Source organism: Monodelphis domestica, chromosome 3, assembly GCF_027887165.1.
Source record: "Monodelphis domestica isolate mMonDom1 chromosome 3, mMonDom1.pri, whole genome shotgun sequence".
Lineage (NCBI taxonomy): Eukaryota > Metazoa > Chordata > Mammalia > Didelphimorphia > Didelphidae > Monodelphis > Monodelphis domestica.
Window position 1 is genome coordinate 360,555,789 of NC_077229.1, and position 12,116 is coordinate 360,567,904.

Consider the following 12,116-nt stretch of genomic DNA (forward strand, 5'->3'; position numbering starts at 1 on the left):
CTCTAACCCAATTTAATTGCTCTTCAAAATTCCTTTCTGTCCCTTTTTCTATCCTCTTTCATCTAAGAAGTTTGACTCATAAAAACCTGAAAAAATGTGAAGTTATCATCTATCATCACCTCATTTCACATTTCCCATAAGTTTTTCACCACCATTTCCTCAGTTTTTCACCACCATTTCCTCCTTTATTTCTGTTTCACATGAAAATTTATCTGTTCCTGACCAGGCACATTACTCTCCACAAGTCATTTCTATTCTGTTTTCTCCATCAGATTGTTCCCTCTAACATCCCTGATTCCACTTATCTTCTTTTCTTAAAACCCTTACCTTCAGTCTTAGTATTAATTCTAAGGCAGAAGAGTGGCAAAGGATAGGCAACTGCAGTAAAATTACTTCACCTGGGTTATAGAATAGGAAGTTTCTAAAGATTTACTGTGCTATCCAGCTGCCTCTCTCACTGTCTTTTTCTCATCTCCTCTGGCCTGTCTCTCTGTTTTCCTATAGCCAAAAAAATTGTTTATATTTCACCCAACTTTTAAAAACTCTCACTTGATAGGTCCATCTCTACCAACTCTTATCTCACTACATCTCTTCTCCCTTTCATGAACTTCTTTTAAAGGTTGTCTGAATTCAAAGCAGACACTTCCTTTCCTCTCCTTTCCCTTCTTAAATCTACAATCTGGCTTTTGACCATGTTATTTAATCAATCTTCTCTATGCAAAATTATCAATAATCTCTTAATGATTAAGTTTAACTCAATGATCATTCTTCTTGACTTCTAAAGCAACCCTTTGACACTATTGACCACTTTCTTCTTCATATTCACTTCTTTCTAAGTTTTCATGATACTACATTGTCCTTGTCTTTCCACTATCATTCTGATCACCCTTTCTCTTTTGCTGGATATTTATCCATACCATATTTAATGCCTGTGGCTTTCCATGAAGGAACTGTTCTAGGCACTGATTTTTTTCTTCTCCTTCTGTAGTACATCACTTGGGAATCTCATTATATATTATGAAAACAATTATGGTCTTAATTTTTTAATTAATATAATTTATGTGCAAGTGTCCGAGGCTCTCTTCCCATTTCTGAATCCAGAAGACAGACATGCATAAAAATTGTCTTTTAGGTTTCCATTTTTTCAGTTCATTCTCCAGAAGTAACATTCACAATTTATCCTTCAAGTATTAAATCTATAGTTATGTATGATATTTTATTGGTTCTACTCATTTTTCTGTTACTCCATTATCTCATCTTTCCAAATTTTATTTTTAATTAGGCTACTCATTGTTTCCTATAGAGCAGTAGTATTACATCATAATCATATACCACAAGTTGTTTAACCATTTCCCAACTGATGGCCATCCACTAAGTTTCCAGTTCTTTGCCATATGGATATGTTCTTTCCCTTTTCCTCAATATCCTTAGGGAACAGGCCAAACAATGTTACTCTTTGGTCTAAGGTTATACGTAGTTTTATAATTCTCTGAGTATAATTCCAAATTGTTATCCAAAATATTTGGAACAGTTCATAGCTCCATAAGCAGTTTATTAATTTCTCCATTTTTCCACATCCCCTCCAACATTTGTCATTATTTCCCTTTTGTTGTTTTAGCTAATCTGATGGGTATGAGATGGTATCTCTGAATTATTTTGGTTTTCATTTCTCTAATCAGTATATTCATTTTATATCAATAAAGTGATTTAGGACATTTTTTCATTTACCTACATATAGCTTTGATTTCTTCATCTGTACATTTTTTGTTCAGATCTTTTGCCTATTTTCCACTTCCATTTTATTTTTCTTAATTTGACTAAAATTCTATATATTTCAGAAATAATACCTCTATCTGAGAGACTATGTTTTTTTTCCAGTTTTCTGCTTCCCTTCTAACTTTAGCAAGATTAATTTTATTTGTTTAAAAATTTTTCAATATAATGTACTCAAAATTATTCTTTTTCTTTTTACAAAATTCTCTCTTATTGAATCAGAAATTCACTGAATCAGGAAAAAATTCATAAATCTGATAGGTAATATATTCTCTCTTCTTTTAATTTCCTTATATCTTCTTTTATATAATAAATCATGTATGCATTTTGATATTATCTTAGTGATTGATGGAATATATATATATGATCTAGTTTCTGCTAAACTAATTTCCAGTTGTCCAATCAATTTTTAACAAATAATGATTGCTTATATTCAAAACCTGTATCTATGTTTTGTCAAAAAAAGAAAAGGTACTACAATCTTAGAGCGTTGTTTTTTACATGTCTGTTCCATTCCACTGGTCTTTCTGTTTCTTACCCAGGTTCAGATAGTTGAAATAATTATTAAACTATAATATCTTTTAAAATCTGGTATTGCTACACTTCCTTCCTTTATGTTTTTTAACTAAAATATTTTAATATTCTTCATCTTCTGTTCATTCAAATGAAATTTGTTATTATTTTTTCTAGCTTAGTAAAATATTTTTGGTAATTGATTTGAATGGCAATTCAAAAGTAGATCTAGACAGGCAAGACTGTGGTTTTAATTATATTGTCTCTGCCATTCCATGAATAATTACTCTTTCTTTAATTATTTAGATCTGACTTTATATAGAAAATGTTTTATAATTATGTTCATTTAATTCCTGGGTTTGTTTGGGCATATATATTCCCAGACATTTTATTCTGTCTTTGGTTACTTTAAATGGAGCATGTATATTCTTCTCTTCTTGAAGAACTTTGTTAGTAATTTATAAAAATCCTCAATTAACTTTTTGTTTAAGTCTCTAAAGTTATCCATTTATACAAGCATGTTATCTACAGAAAAAGTTATATTACTTCTTTAACAATCTGATTCCTTCAATTTCCTTTTCTTCTCTTATTGCTATTGCTAACACTTCTAGTAGTATACCAAACAATTATAATCTTTATGCAGATGATTCTCAAATCTGCCTATCCAACCCTAAACTTTATGCTAATATCCAGTTTCACATATACTATTGAACGTATTGAACATTTCAAGTTGGATGAACTTTCTTAAAAATCTTTCAACCTTTTGGGGGACTTCTGGGTAAACATGGCTGCAATTGAGACGCGACTCGCTTCCTCTCCCCAGCACCGAACGAAATAGACTACCTCAAAAGAGCATGAAAATCACCTTTGGAAGAAGGAAGGGTCTCTCCAGTACCCCATAAAAACAAAGCTACATGGGGTTTGAATATTTCTACACTATAAGGAAGAGGAAAAGCTTGCACAAGAAAGGGGAACTGAGCCACCCTTCCCCCCCACCAAACCAGAGTAAGCTATCAGAGCCCTCACTGGGAAAGCGAGTGAGTGAGGAGCATCTCTGTCTGGGGGGGGGGCACACCAGGGTCCTTGGGATCTAAAGACTGCAAGGAAATGACCTCTCAGAGTGGTTTCATGGGAGAACCCTGCACTGAGCACAGCGGGCTGCAGAGTTGAACAGGTTGCACTGAGCACCTGGGCAGAGCTGAACACCGGGGCGGGCCACGCTGAACACCTGGGCGGTTAGGCTGAACAAAAGGGCCTGTGCTCTAAGAAACCTCGGAGGCTGGGAAGAACTAGTCTGAGGCAACCTAAATTCACAGAAAACCCTCCCATATAACCAAGATGCCAGACCAAAAAAGAAAGTGGAATAAAACCACCAAAGGGATGGCTCACATGATCCAAAATCAAGCCTCCAATAAGAAAGGGGAGGAAAAGTGACTATTGAAAACTTTTATGGTGGGAGTACCCAAGGAAAAGAAGATAATGAGGATGAAATCCGAACAAAATCAGAACATGCCTCCCAAAATGGAAACTATCCACAAGCTCTGGAAGATCTCAAACTGGAACTTACCCAAAAGATGGAAACCATTTTGAAAAAAATGGGAGAAAGAGATCAGCAGTCTGATAGACAAGACTTCACAATTGTAGAAAGAGCTGGAAGCATCTAATAGAAGGGCAGACAAAGCTGAAAAGCAAAACCAGTCCCTAATGTCCAGAATTAAGCAAATGGAAGACAGTGAGATTACAAAACAGCAAGAATCAATAAAGCAAAGCAAAAAAATTAATGAATTAGAAGATAACATAAAATATCTAAATGAAAAGGTCACAGACTTGGAAACAGAGGAAGAAGAGAGAACCTCAGAATTATTGGTCTCCCCGAAAAACCAGAGATAAACAAAAACACTAGCAGTAGAAATTAGAGAAGAAATAGAAATTGAAGGCATTAAAATAGGCAATGAGGAGTCCAAGTTATCACTCTTTGCGGATGACATGATGGTCTACTTAAAGAATCCTAGAGAATCAACCAAAAAGCTAATTGAAATAATCAACAACTTTAGCAAAGTTGCAGGATACCAAATAAACCCACATAAGTCATCAGCATTTCTATATATTTCCAACACAGCTCAGCAGCAAGAACTTGAAAGAGAAATCCCACTCAAAATCACCTAAGACAGTATAAAATACTCAGGAATCTATCTCCTGAGACAAACACAGGAACTATATGAACACAACTACAAAACACTCTCCACACAACTAAAACTAGACTTGAACAATTGGAAAAGCATTAACTGCTCATGGGTAGGATGAGCCAATATAGTAAAAATGACCATCCTACCCAAACTCATTTATCTATTTAGTTCCATACCCCTTGAACTTCCAAAATTTTTTTTTACTGAATTAGAAAAAAAACTATAACAAAGTTTATTTTGAAGAACAAAGAATCAAGGTTATCCTGGGAAATAATGAAAAAAAAAATACAATGGAAGGGGGCCTTGCAGTCCCAGATCTCAGACTATATTATAAAGCAGCGGTTATCAAAACAATTTGGTACTGGCTAAGAGACAGAAAGGAGGATCAGTGGAATAGACTCGGGGTAAGTGACCTCAGCAAGACAGTATGACAAACCCAAAGATCCCAGCTTTTGGGACAAAAATCCACTATTTCATAAAAACTGCTGGGAAAATTGGAGGACAGTGTGGGAAAGATTAGGTTTAGATCAATACCTCACACCCTACATGAAGAAAAATTCAAAATGGGTGAATGACTTGAACATAAAAAAGGAAACTATAAGAAAATTAGGTGAATACAGAATAGTATACATGTCAGAACTTTGGGAACTGAAAGATTTTAAAATCAAGCAAGACTTAGAAAGAGGCAGAAAATGCAAAATAAATAATCTGGAATACATCAAATTAAAAAGTTTTTGTACAAACAAAACCAATGTAACTAAAATCAGAAGGGAAGCATCAAATTGGGAAACAATCTTCATAAAAATCTCTGACAAAGGTTTAATTACTCAAATTTACAAAGAGCTAAATCAATTGTACAAAAAATCAATCCATTTACCAATTGATAAATGGGTTAGTGATATGAACAGGCAGTTCTCAGCCAAAGAAATCAAAACTATTAATAAGCACATGAAAAAGTGTTCGACATCTCTTAAAATCAGAGAGACGCAAATCAAAACAACTCTGAGGTATCACTTCACACCTAGCAGATTGGCTATCATGACAGCTATGGAAAGTAATGAATGCTGGAGGGAATGTGGCAAAGTAGGGACAATAATTCATTGCTGGTGGAGTTATGAACTGATCCAACCATTCTGGAGACTATTTGGAACTATGCCCAAAGGGTCTCCCCTTTGAACCCGCTATAGCACTGCTGATTTTGTAACCCAAAGAGACAATAAGTATAAAGACTTGTACAAGAATATTCATAGCTGCACTCTTTGTGGTGGCCAAAAATTGGAAAACGAGGGGATGCCTGTCAATTGGGGAATGGCTGAACAAATTGTGGTATATGTTGGTGATGGAATACTATTGTGCTAAAAGGAATAATAAAGTAGAGGAATTCCATGGAGACTGGAACAACCCCCAGGAAGTGATGCAGAGTGAAAGGAGCAGAACCAAAAAAACATTGTACACAGAGACTGATGCACTGTGGTACAATCGAAGGTAATGGACTTCTCCATTAGTTTCAATGCAATGTCCCTGAACAATCTGTAGGGATCTAAAAAACACTATCCACAAGCAGAGGATAAACTCTGGGAGTAAAAACGCCGAGGAAAAGCAGCTGCTTGACTATAGGGATGGAGGGGATATGACTGAGGAGAGACTCTAAATGAACACTCTAATGCAAATACCAACAACAGGGAAATGGGTTCGAACCAAGAACACATGCAATAGCCAGTGGAAAGTGCGTCGGCTATGGGATAGGGAAGGGTGGTGGCAAGGGCCGGGGGGAGGAAAAGAAAATGATCTTTGTTTCCAATGAATAATGTTTGGAAATGACCAAATTAAATAATGTTTTAAGTGAAAAAAAAAGAAAAGAAAGGGAACGTTTTAACAAAGACTAAAAAATAAATAAAAAAATCTTTCAAGCTTTTAATGATGACCAAAAACTTCTTATGATTGTATATTAACACTACCTACTTCAGTATTTTATTTATTTTTATTAAATTCTTAGTAAGCACAATTACAACTTATTAAAATATGTAAATAATATGTATGCTAATATAAATCTTCTACTTTTGCTTTCCTTCTGGATATTTTTTACTTGGATACTTTTGTCTCTTGATTCTGTGACTATTTATTTAGAATATTTTTCCATAATTACATCATTCATTATTTTTCCCACCCCTCTTCCCTCCTCTTGCCTAAAGCTGACAAGCAATTCCACTGGGTTAAATACATATCATTGCTCAAAATGTATTTGCATATTATTCATATTTCCAGTACAGTGATCTTTTAACCCCAATATCCCAATCATATCCTCATTGAACCACATGGTCAAACACATGTTTTTCTTCTGCATTTATCTTCCCATAATTATTACTCTGGATGTGGATAGCATTCTTTCTCATAAGTTCCTCTAGATTGTTCTGGATTATTTCATTGCTGCTAGTAGAAAAGTCTATTATATTCAATTGTGCCATAATATATTAGTCTCCGTGTATGATGTTCTCCTGATTCTACTCCTTTTGCTCTATATCGATTCCTAGAGGTCTTTGCAATTCACATAGAAATCATCCAGGTCATTATTCCCTTTAGCACAATAATATTCCATCACCATCAAATACCACAATTTGTTTAGCCATTCCCCAAGTGAGGGCATCCCTAAATTTTTCAATTTTTATCCACCACAAAGAGTGTGGCTATAAATACTTTTGGACAAGCCTTTTTCTTTATTATCTCTTTGTGGTACAAATTCAGCAGTGGTGTTGCTGAAATAAATAACAGGAAGTTGCTTTTTTTTTAATGGAATCATGTTATATATTTTATTCTCTTTTCATCTTTTCATATATTTCTCTTATTTTCTTTATATGTCCAAAATTTCCCATTCTTAATAACAATACAATTCATTACATTCAGATATCACAATCTATTTAACTATTTCTCCTATTCATTGAATTTGTATTATTATTATTTTTTGTTATTTTATCATAGCAAACATAGCCACTATAAATACTTTAATACATACATAGCAATCTACCCTCTCAATAATGGCCTTAAGACCTAACCCTAGTAATGGAATCTCTAAGTCAATGAGCATGAGTAGCTTTATAGCTATTTCTGTCTATTTCTATCTTGTTTTCTAAAAAAAAAAACATTCTGTATAAAGATTGTAATTTCTGAATTTATCTTGACACATGGGAACCACAAATTCTGGTGGCTCTTACCTGAATTGAAATCTTGAAGGAAATAAGATTACCATTATGATGAGACAATGATTTCTACAGGATGCCAGTCTTGGGAGCCCTTTGTCCAACCTCCCAGGAAATGTGAAATCCATCTTCCAGTTTTACTAAGATAAACTATATTAAACTATAACCTCTATACTTGTACCCCTCAGATGAGGACGATTAAATATAAAATATTAAACTCATTATGTCCAAAACTGATCTCAATACATTTTGCCCCCAAACGCTCCACTCCTTCTGACATTTCTATTCCTCTATTACTAAAGACAGAACCATTCTCCTAATCACCCAGGCTCTGAAAATAGACAATATCCTCTACTCCTTTTTCTAATGAACCAATATGAAACCTATTTCCACATCCTAGTGATTTTTCCTTTATTATATCTCACAAAGACTCTGTCTCTAAAAGGAAATTTTAATACTATTTCCCCATTCTTGGAATTATTTCCTTTTGCATGGCTGGCAAATAGGTGCCCTGGCTTCCTTCAAGTCCCAGCCAAAATCCACCCTTCTAAAAATGTCATTTCTGATAAATCTTAATGCTTATTACTTCTTTCTGATTATTATCATCTGTTTTCATATATATCTTTTTTTTCCATAGCTCCTTGCATGCTCCCTCACCCATTAAACAGTGAGGTCATTGAGAGCAGACTGTTTACCTTTCTTTGTAATCCATAGTATTTAGCACATAGTCATAGTAGCTGTTTAATCATTTCTTGTTGACTGGCTGGTCAAATGACTGGACTAATATAGAAGTATATAAACACAGCATTAGTGTACCTATTTTCCCATATCCCCTCCAGCATTTTTCATTTTTACATTTTTCTCATCTTTTCCAGGCTAATACTTATGATGTAGAATCCAAAAGTTGTTTTTAATTTGAATTTCTCTAATTATTAGTGACTTAGAGAATATTTTAAGTCTTTTGATTCCTTCCTTTGAAAATTGCCTGTTCAAAGCCATTCACTATTTCTATATTGCTGAATAGTTCTCACTCATATAAGTTTATATCAGTTCTTTATGAAGCTTAGAAATGAAAACTTTATCAAAGAAAACTGTTACAAATATTTTTTTTTCCTTTTAAACATTATTTATTTGGTCATTTTCAAACATTATTCATTGGAAAAAAAAGATCATTTTCTTTTTTCTCCCCCCTAACAGCCCCCCACCCCGCTATCCCTACAATAGCCGATGCATGATTCCTCTGTCCTTGAACTGAAACCATTTCCATGTTGTTGGTATTTGCATTGGGGTGTTCATTTAAAGTCTCTCCCTAGTCATATCCCCTAGGCTCTTGTAGTCAAGCAGTTACCTTTCCTTGTTGTTTCTACTCCGGCCATTTGTGCTCTGCTTGTGGGTAGTGGTTTTTCTCCTAGATCACTGCAGATTGTTCAGGGACATTGCATTGACACTAATGGAGAAATCCACTATGTTCAATTGTACTGCAATGTATAAATCTCTGTTTACAATGTTCACCTGGTTCGGTTCCTTTCACTCTGCATCACTTCCTGGAGGTTGTTCCAGTCTCCATGGAATTCCTCCCCTTTATTATTCCTTTTAGCACAATACTATTCCATCACCAATATACATCACAATTTGTTCAGCCATTCTCCAATTGAAGGGCATCCCCTCCTTTTCCAATTTTTTTTATTTGCCACCACAAAGAGCGCAACTATGAATATTCTTGTACAAATCATTTTCCTTAATATCTCTTTGGGGTACAAACCCAGCAGTGCTATGGCTGGATCAAAGGGCAGACAGTCTTTTAGTGCCCTTTGGGCATAGTTCCAAATTGATTTCCAGAATGGTTGGATCAATTCACCACTCCACTAGCAATGAATTAATGTCCCAACTTTGTCACATCCACTCCAGCATTTACCACTTTCCTTTGCTGTCATGCTATCAAATCTGCTGGGTGTGAGGGGGATACTTCAGAGTTCTTTTGATTTGCATCTCTGTGATTTAAGAGATTTAGAACAATTTTCATGTTTAATAATAATTTTGATTTCATTAACTGAAAACTGCCTATTCATATCCCTAGCCAATTTATCAATTGGTAAATGGATTGGTTTTTTGTACAATTGATTTAGCTCTTTGTAAATTTGAACAATTAAACATTTATTAGAGGTTTTTGTTATGAAGATTATTTCCCAATTTGTTGTTTCCCTTCTGATTTTAGTTACATTGGTTTTGTTTGTACAAAAGCTTTTTAATTTGATGTAGCCAAAATTATTTATTTTACATTTTGTGACTCTTTCTAAGTGTTGCTTGGTTTTAAAATGTTTTCCTTTCCCAAGGTCTGACATGTATTCTACTCTGTTTCCTACTAATTTACTTATAGTTTCCTTCTTTATATCAAAGTCATTCACCCATTCTGAGTATATCTTGGAATAGGGTGTGAGGTGTTGATCCAATTCTAATCTCTCCCACACTGTCTTCCATTTTTCCCAGCAGTTTTTATCAATTAGTGGATTTTTGTCCCAAAACCTGGGGTCTTTGGGTTTATCATAGACTATCTTGCTGAGGTCACTTACCCCAAATCTATTCCACTAATCCTCCTTTCTGTCTCTTAGTCAGTACCAAATTGTTTTGATGACCGCTGCTTTATAATATAGTTTGAAATATGGGACTGCAAGGCCACCTTCCTGTGTATTTATTTTTCATTATTTCCCTGGATGACCTTGATTCTTTGTTCTTCAAAATAAACTTTGTTATGTTTTTTTTTTTCTAATTCAGTTTAAAAGTTTTTTGGAAGTTTAATGGGTATGGCACTAAATAGATAGATAAGTTTGGGCAGGATGGTCATTTTTATTATATTGGCTCATCCTACCCATGAGCAGTTAGTGTTTTTCCAATTATTCAAGTCTAGTTTTAGTTGTGTGGAGAGTGTTTTGTAGTTGTGTTCATATAGTTCCTGTGTTTGTCTCAGGAGATAGATTCCTGAGTATTTTATACTGTCTCAGGTGATTTTGAATGGAATTTCTCTTTCTAATTCTTGCTGCTGAGATATGTTGGGGATATATAGAAATGCTGATGACTTACATGTGTTTATTTTGTATCCTGCTACTTTGCTAAAGTTGTTGAATATTTCCAATAGCTTTTTTGTTGATTCTCTAGGATTGTTTAAGTTGACCATCTTATCATTCACAAAGAGTGACAGCTTGGTCTCCTTGTTGCCAGTTTTAATACCTTCAATTTCTTTTTCTTCTCTAATTGCTATTGCTAGTGTTTCTAGTACAATGTCAAGTAGTAGAGGTGATAATGGGCATCCTTGTTTCACTCCTGATCTTATTGGGAATACATTTAGTTTATCCCCATTGAAGATAATGTTTGCTGATGGTTTTAGATAGATACTGTGTATTATTTTTAGGAAAGAGCCCTCTATACCTATGCTTTCTAGTGTTTTTGAAAGGAATGGGTATTGTATTTGGTCAATGGCTTTTTCTGCAACTATTGAGATGATCATGTGGTTTTTGTTGGATTGCTTGTTGATATGGTCAAATATGTGGATGGTTTTCCTAATATTGAACCAGCCCTGCATTCCTGGAATAAATCCTACTTGATCATGGTGGATGACCTTTCTGATCACTTGCTGGAGTCTTTTTGCTAGTATCCTGTTTAAGATTTTGCATCTATGTTCATTAGGGAGATTGGTCTGTAGCTTTCTTTCTCCATTTTTGACCTGCCTGGCTTTGGAATCAGTACCATATTTGTGTCATAGAAGGAATTTGGTAGCACTCCCTCTTTGCTTATTATGTCAAATAGTTTATATAGTATTGGTATTAGCTGTTCTTTGAATGTGTGATAGAATTCACTTGTGAATCCCTCAAGCCCTGGGGATTTTTTCTTATGGAATTATTTGATGGCCTATTGGATTTCTTTTTCTGATATGGGATTATTTAAGAATTCCATTTCTTCTGTGTGACCCTGGGAAAATCACTTGACCCCCATTGCCTACCCTTACCATTCTTCTGCCTTGGAGTCAATACGTGGTATTGACTCCAAGAAGGAAGGTAAGGGTTTAAAAAAATTAAAAAAAGAATATTCTATTTCTTCTTCCGTTAGTCTAGGCAATTTATATTTTTGTCAATATTCATCCATATCTCCTAGATTGGCATATTTACTGTAATATAATTGGGCAAAGAAGATTTGATGATTTCCTTAATTTCCTCTTCATTGGAAGTAAGGACCCCTTTTCATCTGTGATACTGTTAATTTGCTTTTCTTCTTTCCTTTTTTTAATTTGATTGACCAGTACTTTGTCTATTTTGTTTGTTCTTTCAAAGTACCAGCTTCTAGCCTTATTTATTAGTTTAATTGTTCTATCACTTTGGATTTTATTAATTTCTCCCTTTGATTTTAGGATCTCTAATTTGGTTTTCTTCTGGGGGGTTTTGATTTGTTCACTTTCATG